This window comes from Canis lupus, chromosome X (genome assembly GCF_048164855.1).
Source record: "Canis lupus baileyi chromosome X, mCanLup2.hap1, whole genome shotgun sequence".
NCBI classification, from domain to species: domain Eukaryota; kingdom Metazoa; phylum Chordata; class Mammalia; order Carnivora; family Canidae; genus Canis; species Canis lupus.
In genome coordinates, this window is record NC_132876.1 from 81,406,876 (window position 1) to 81,415,607 (window position 8,732).

Sequence of the window (8,732 nt, forward strand, 5' to 3'; positions counted from 1 at the left end):
TTTTAAAATTTTTTAAAAATAATTTTTATTCAAGTATAGTTAAAATACAGTGTTATATTAATTTCAGGTATACAATACAATTCTACAATTTTACACACTTTTCAGTGCTTATCAAGATAAGTGCAATCTTAACCCCCTTTATATATTTCACCTATTCCCTTCCCTCCCCCACTGACCTACTCTTGGGCAACCACCTTTTTGTTCAGTATTTAATAGTCTGGTTTTGGTTTGTCTTTTCTCCCCCACTGTTTGTTTGTTTCTTAAATTCCATATATGTTTGAAATCATATGGTATTTGTATTTCTCTGACTGACTTAATCCTCTTTGCACTATATCCTCTAGGTCCATCCATGTTGTTGCAAATGGCAAGATCTCATTCTTCTTTATGGCTGAATAATATTTCATTACATACATATTTCACATCTTTATTCATTCATCTGTGTTATTGTAAATAATGCTACAATAAACATAAGGATGCATATATCTTTTCAAATTAATGGGTTTTTTTTCTTTGGATAAATATTCAGTAGTGGAATTACTGGATTATATGGTAACTTTTTAATGTTTTTAAGGAATCTCCATACTGTTTTTCAGTGTCTGTATCAGCCTGCATTCCCACCAACAGTGCATGAGTGTTCTTTTTTCTCCACATCCTTACCAATGCACATGATTTCTTGTGTTTCTGATTTCAGTCACTCTGCAGGTGTAAAGTTTAACTTGCATTTCCCTGGTGATGAGTGATGTTGAACGTCTTTTCGTGTGTGTTAACCATCTGTATGTCCTCTTTGGAAAAATGCCTATTCAGGTTCTCTGCCCATTTTTTAATTGGACTATTTGTTGTTTTGTTCTTATTTTTGTTTTTGTTTTGTTGTTGAGTTGCATAAGATCTTTATATATTTGGGATATTAACCCCTTGTCAGACCTATCATTTGCAAATATCTTCTTCCAGACAGTAGGTTGCCTATTTGTTTTGTTGATGGTTTCCTTTGCTGTGCAAAAGCTTTTATTTTGATGTAAACCCAATAGTTTAATTTTGATTTAATTTCCCTTGCCTCAAGAGACATATCTAGAAATATGTTTCTACAGCTGTTGTCAAAGAAATTACTGCCTATGTTTTCTTCTTCTGTCTTATGGTTTCAGGTCTCACATTTAGGTGTAGAGTCTAATTTAATATAACTACTCAGGCAGATATCACTATCATCACTATTTAATGTTGAAGAAACTGAAACCTAGAGGTTATTTAACTTGCCCAAGCCACTTGGCTGGTAAGTGGCTGAGCACGGTTTTGAACTGAGGCAGACTGACTTCAGAGACCACATGTATACTCACTATGCTATGTTGATATGGTTAACCAAGCCCTAATACTTATTAAAAACCTGCTATATGCCAGGAAACTTTCATACAAATTACCTCATTTAGTCATCCAACATTTACCTTAAGGCAGGCATCATCGCCCTCATTTTATATCAAGTGAATTGAAGCTCAGAGATGAAGCTACTCACCCAAGGTCACCCAGTCAACGACTATCAGAATTAAAGTTGCAATCCAAGACTTACACCAAAGGCTATTCTCCCTTGCTTTGTGTTCTTTTCCATCTCCCACATAATTTTCTTTCTTTTAGTACCTTTATTCTTTCCAATTTTATGCTCTCATGTTCTCTCTCTTCAACTTTCCAGATTGATAATTCTCATCTTAGGACCCCTGGTAACATTCAGTCTTTAACATTGACTCTCTAACCAGTCTATAACCTTCTCCTTATTAAAATATCCCCCAGATTTGTGTCCATTGATCTTTGCCTACACCAGTCTTAGCCACAATGGTTGCAAAACGATGATTTTTACAACTCTAGTACTGCCATCTTCCAAATATTGCACACCTGAAATCACAAAGCTTGCCCTTTACCTGCTTTCTGAGCCAGCCAAGCAAACTTACTTAATAATCCCTGTATTTGTTACAGTGCTTTGGGATGTGACTATAGATATCTTACTAATTGTCACTTAGACAATAAAGAGATTTCATGATCTCACATAACAAGAAGTATGGAAGCAAGTCAGTTCCAAAGCTGCTTAATTCAGCACTTCAATGATATCATCAAAGATCACCCAGCTCTCTCCATCTTTATGCTCTACCATCCTAGGTGTCTAACAATGTCTCCTTTTTCTTCAACAGCACATATTCCTTAAAACTGAAATGAAATAGAGAAGATTACCATGGCCTCTGTATAAAAATAATTGAATTCATGAAGTATGCCATTCTTTTTCTCAAATAACTCCTTTTTAATTGTGCTGTCCCTGATAACTCTATTAAACTCACCTCTAGCATTCCCTTTCTTCTTTCCCTGCTTTATTTTTTTCTATCACTTGTCACCATAAGGTATATCATATATTTTATTTATTTGCTTCCTCTCTTCCATGTTAGAATGTAAACTCCATGAAGGCAGAGACTTTAATCCTTTTTGTTTACTCTTGTATCCCCAGTACCTAGAACATTGCCTGGCACATAGAATGCACTCCATAAATATTTATTGAATTGATGAATGGCCAGCCACAAGATGACTGCTACATCACTAAAGATCACATGCTCAAACAATGACATTCTAGGTAGCAAAAAAAAAGAGGCATGAGACAAAGAGGCTGTTTTCTTCCAAGGCCTGCAGCTTTTACAAAAAAGTATGATCTTTTCAGAAATACCACAATAGATTTTCCCTAAGGTCTCACTAACCAGAGTGGGTCACATGCTCACCAATAGGCCTCACTAGGTAAATGGGAATGGGATTGCCATGATTAGCCTAAACCAATAATGATTCATCTCCCAGGGCTGGGCAGAGAACAACTCTGAGTTCTTTCTTTAGCATAAAGAGAGAGAATGTGGGGCTGTCATGTGAACCACCTACAATGTTTGCCATGGTAGCTAAACATAACCTTGAGAACATCTTCTAACCCCTGTTATCTCATTTCATCTCATTTCCTCATGGCTAGAACAGCACTTGCCCATCTGGCCAGTTTCCATAGTGCTTTCTGTCATTCAACTCAATCTGTTGCCCAGATCTTCAACTCTGATATCATTTCCTACTAAAAGAAGTCAGAGCTCTTTGGGGAAAATGGTTGATTCTAGTTGGAGCAGTGTAGGTACAAAATGAGCCTGGAACATCTTATTATTCCAGAAAGTAAGGAAATGCTCAAGAAGAATGATAGAACATATCAGAGGAACACAGGACCCAGATTGAGGGGGTTCCCACTGTCCAAATATAGAACAATTTAAGCACCAATATAATTAAGGACAGTAATGAATTATAAACCATTCATGAAAAATAGGAATCCATGAGCTAATAGTAATAACAGATAAATAAAGGTGGCGAAGGGAGAGCTCATGCTTATAGTAGAACTGAGGACTCACTGGTTTATGTGGAGAAAGTACTAGAGTGGGAAAAATCATTTTGCAATTATCATGGTAAAGATTTGTTCAGGTAGGGATCCATGCATACTAAATCTAGGGACATTTTAATGAGAAGTGGGTTATTTTCAGGCTCTTAATATTTCTTCCCACAGATTTTAAGAGATAAAATAGTAACTGTACAGTGAAAGTATTGGGCAACATCTTGATTGGGTGATCAAAATTAATATGACCAATGAAGGGGAAGATGGATATTATCTACCTTCATATGTGATTCCCTAAGAAGGACATAGTATAATCTACATGGTATTCCAGCCTGGAATATATATGCTGAATCTAACAATGAGGGAAAATCAGGCAAATACAGTGAGATACATTATACTTTTTAAAATACTTTTTTAAAAACATAAATGGAGATGATTGTATTCTTCAAAAATGCCAATGTCATAAAATACAAAGAAATGCTGTGGAAATGTTCTAGATCAAAAGAGAGTAAAAATACATGACAACTAAATTCAATACCTGATCCTAGACTGGATTCTGTACTGGCAGAAACAAACATGCTAAAAAGGACAGTCAATTGCCACAGTTGGAATATGGACTATTCCATCCATAGGATATGGAAAGTAGATGATATTAAAGTATCATATCAATGTTAAATTTAATGATGTTGATAACTGTACTGTGGTAATATAAGAGAATACTGAAGTATTTATGAGGAAAGGGGCCATGATATATGCATTTTCTCAAATGGTTTAGGGAAAAGCAACTATGATACATGTACAGTTGACACTTGAACAGCACAGGGCTAGGAGCAACAACTTTCAACCCTCTGCACAGTCAAAAGTCTGAGTATAACTTTTGAGTCCCCCAAAACTTAATTACTAATAGTCTATTGACTGGAAGCATTACTGATAACATAGTTAATGAACTTCTATTTTATGTTATATGTATTACATAATGTATTCTTAGAATAAAGTGAGCTAGTGAAAAGAAAATATTATTAAGAAAATAATAAGGAAGAGAGAATACATTTACAGTACTAGACTGTACTTATCAAAAAAATCCACATGTAAGTGGGCCTATGCAGTTCAAACCCAGGTTGTTCAACGGTCAACTGTATAGATAGATAAATAGATGATAGATACATACACATGGATAGAATGAGCAAGTGAGCAAATGATAGAGAAAATGGTGAAAACAGCAATAGGTGAATCTGAGTAAAGGGTCTATGAGTATTCTTTGTACAGTTCTTATTCTTTTTTTTATAAACTTTTATTGTTTTAAAGATTTTATTTATTTATTCATGAGAGACGGGTGGGGGAGGCAGAGACATAGGCAGAGGGAGAAGCAGGTTCCATGCAGGAAGCCCAACACGGAACTCAATCCCGGGACTCCAGGATCACGCCCTGTGCCGAAGGCAGACGCTCAACCGCTGAGCCACCCAGGCATCCCTACAGTTCTTATTCTTACAAATTTTCTATACTTTTGAAAATATATCCTAATAAAACATTTTTAAAAATATAGCTCATGATCCATCCCATCCTTAGAATCCTTCCCTGCTTAGTTTTGTGGAGGTTCTCAGGGCTCCAGAATAGTGAAGGATGTCACCTGTAGATTTGCATGTTTTGGCAAGTGTGAACTCATCCCAATTATTTATGGGAGATCTTTCGGAGAAGAATAATTACTCAACAAATATTTATTATGTGCCAAGCACTGTGTTACATGCATGCTGGGATAAAAGGTGACTAAAGCAAGCTTCTTGCCCTCAAGAAGTTCATGAATAGGCATGTAAACTATTTTCCAAGTGCTATAATTACAGAAATGCATGAGTTCTAGGAGAAGCCAGAAGAAATATATCTTATTTAGCCAGTTGTGGGGATCAGAAGTAGCAAAGGAATGTGGAGAGGTCAGGGAACATTTCCCAAGGAAGATTGTTGAGTTGTCTTAAAGGGGTTAGCCTGATGGATAATAGGAAGGAGGAAAGGCATTCTTGGCAGAAAGAAAAAAGTGAAAGAGGTAAGATAGTAGTCAAGAACAGACTCTGAAAAAAAAATAAAAATAAATACAAAAAGAACAGACTCTGGAACCAGACTTCATGGGTTCAAATCTAAAATCTACCACTTATTAACTACATGATCTTGTGTAAGTTAATTAGCCTCTCCTTGTCTCAGTTTCTTCATGTCACAGGGGAAAGATGACATTATCTACCACATAGGTTAGTTGCTGATTATTAAATTGTAAGAGATGTTATGTTTAGGCTAGCTATGACATGACATATAATAGGTGCCAAATAAATATGAACTTAGTTCATATACCTTTCAGGAAACTAAAAGTTTTTGTCAATAGAATGCAGGGTTCATGTCAGGGAATGTAGAGAGAAAGGAGTGATGATGTGAGGCTAAGCTAACGAGTTCATATTTTAGCCTAAAGGCAATGGGAAGTTATAAAGACGTTTTAATGACCTGATCTAGTTTGTGCTCTATAAAGGTCCTTCTGGCTTGGAGAATGAAGCAGGTTAAGAATAGAAGCAAGAAAAACAATGAAGAATTCATTGAACCCATTCAGATGAGAGGAGATTAGAATCTGGGATAGGGTAGTGAGGCAGAATGTTATTGAGGAGGAAACATATTCAAGAGTCATCATGGAACTAGAAGTCAAAGTTAACTCCCAAATGCCTGACTTGATCACCAGAACTGATAAAGGCTCCATCCCCTGAGATAAGGAATGGACAAAGAGCAAGAGTTGTATGGTGGGGAATAGAGATGATGAGTTGAGTTTTTTCACCGTGGTGAGCTTGAAAAGCTTGTGGGACATCCAAATGGAGATGTCTAATAAAAAATAGGATGTAGGGATGCCTGAGTGGCTCAGTTGGTTAAGCTTCCAACTCTTGATTTTGGCTCAGGTCATGATCTCAGGGTCGTGAGATTGAGCACCACGTGGAGCTCTGCACTCAGCAGAGCATCTGTTTCTCCTCTCCCTCTCTCTCTGCCCCCCATCTCTAGAATAAGTAAATAAAAATATTTTTTAAATCCAAATTTTTTTTGAGAACGATAAGATGTGCAAGGCTAGGATTTGCTATTACTTAAGATTCACAAGGCAAATTCTATCATTTTGTAACTGTATGGCCTTCATCTAGCTATATGCCTTTGCTGAGCCACCATTTCCTCCACTATAAAATGATTGTAATAATTAAAATGCCGTAGTATAGTGAAATCATTCAATAAAAAATAAATTATGATACAAATGCCAGGTATTTTTCTTTGGGGGAGGGCTGACACAAAATATCTTACTTTTGGATCATCTTAGTAAAATTTAGGAAACTCTTCCCCTCTGAGGCAATAAAAAGAGTTTCAAGAATACATGGGAACAACTCTGATTGTCCTAAACCTGTGTTTTTCGCCCTTCTTAATTTATCTAGACTAAAAATAGGTCAGAAACTCAAAAGTAAGTCTTCAATGGGCTGGAAGGAGCGAACGCTTAAGCTTGGATTAAAGAGGCCAAAACTTGAGGTAGAATTTAAAAATTCTAGACGTATGTCATCTGTATTGAGATCTGGCCAATTTCTAGACACAGTAGTTAAATTCCAGACCCTGACTAGAGGCAGCCTTGCAAGACCTTTTGCAAAATGCTTGATTGTCATCTCTTCTTATGAAGGCAGGTGTGGTTTGTAAACTACAGAGGCTGTGAAGCAGGCACCCTAATCCTTCGTACCACAAATAAACTTTTTTTCTGAAAATCTTTAGCTTGTATGCAAAAATTGTACCCTTGTCTTGATGGCCTTGCCTCGTAATTTTCCTATGAAATTCCTCACAACCCCCCAGATTCTTTTAGAACAGCAGATATAGAATTAGCTATTCAGGTTGCAAAACTGACTTTATTTGTATTATGTAAGAGTATACAGTCTCTCCCTGGGGGGAGAGTATATACAGTCTTTCTATTTAGTTCAGATTATCAGAGAGTCACTTATTAACTGATATTTCATTGGGCTCATATTTTTGTTGCATCCCCAGACTTTGTGACTTTGATCTCTGAATCAATCGTCTTTGAATCTATGGGCTCAACAAAAAAACAGTTTTCTCAAAATATTATCATTCTCTATGTGGGTGATGAGGAGTTTCAATTTCCTCACCTGTGAAATAGAAACATTAATACTAACCTTGCAGGGTTGTTGTGAGTACTAAATGGAATTGTACACTGGAAGTGCCTACCCTCTATATTCACTTAAAAATATTTACTGAGAACCTACTATGTTCTAGACACTGTTATACACATTGAAGGTATAGCAATGGGCAAAGACAAATATTTCTACCTGTATGGAGTTGACAATATAGTGGGGTAATTTTGAGAACCAAAAAAGTAAGTGAAATGTATAATATGACAGATGGTGATAAGAGTTATGGAGAACAATAAGACAGAGTGGGGACTAGTGAGTGCCAGAGTTGGAGACCACCATGCAATATATGCTTCATAAATGGTAGTTATTTCTGTTAGGTTTCTCTGGCTTCTATACTTTAAGCAGTACTTCAATACAGAACTCAAAGTGCTTAGAACAGTTCAAAAACATATATGAAAACCTAATTATGGATCAGGGATGCAGTAGGTTTCTGGGGTATAAAGGTGAACAAGGCATAATCCATAGCCATGAGGATCATTTCAATATATTGTAGTTAGTGGTCAGACATGGGGTGAGCAGGCAGAGGGTAGAAAAGAGCACAGTTAATGGTCAGGAAAGCCTTCTTGTGGGTACTGATGCCAACCTGAGACTCAAAGTCTCAGAGAAAAGGAATTGAAAAGGGTGAACTTGGCAGAAGGACTTGTGGAAGCAAAGTCATGAGGCCATGGAATAGTGAGGTGCGTTAAGAAGCAACTACATGAAGTTCGGTGGATATAGAGTGGCAGGAGAGAAAGCCAGAGAAGTAGGCACAAGTCAGGAGGACATGGAGAGTCAGGTCATGGATATTACTCAGAAGACAACTGGAAGACAATGAAACAACTAGAAGTTTGGGGGTAGGGAAGTTACATGGTCAGATCTGCATTTTAGAGGGACTACTTTGGACAAAAAATGAAAGTAAAAGAAAAGAGATCATGTTGGCTTCAGTTTGTAGGATAGATTACAAGGAAGTCAGAACTAGATGCAGGAAGCCCAGATAGGACACTACTAGGATAGTAGACATAGGAGAAGAAATGAAAGCATGGATTGCAGGAAGTCAAGAGGAAAAGATGGATTTGAAAAATATTTAGGAAGTAACACTGGAAGGCCTTAATGGCTAATTAAGTAAAGAATGAACACTCAAGAGTGGCTCCCCAGTTTCTGGCTTGGGTTGATGGTGGTCCTAT

At 36.8% G+C, this 8,732-nt stretch overlaps 1 pseudogene; it reads left to right on the top strand.

Moving 5' to 3' along the window:
• The first annotated feature begins 2,157 nt into the window (after nucleotides 1–2,157).
• Nucleotides 2,158–2,258, top strand: LOC140628916 (U6 spliceosomal RNA; annotated as a pseudogene).
• Nucleotides 2,259–8,732: the final 6,474 nt, after the last annotated feature.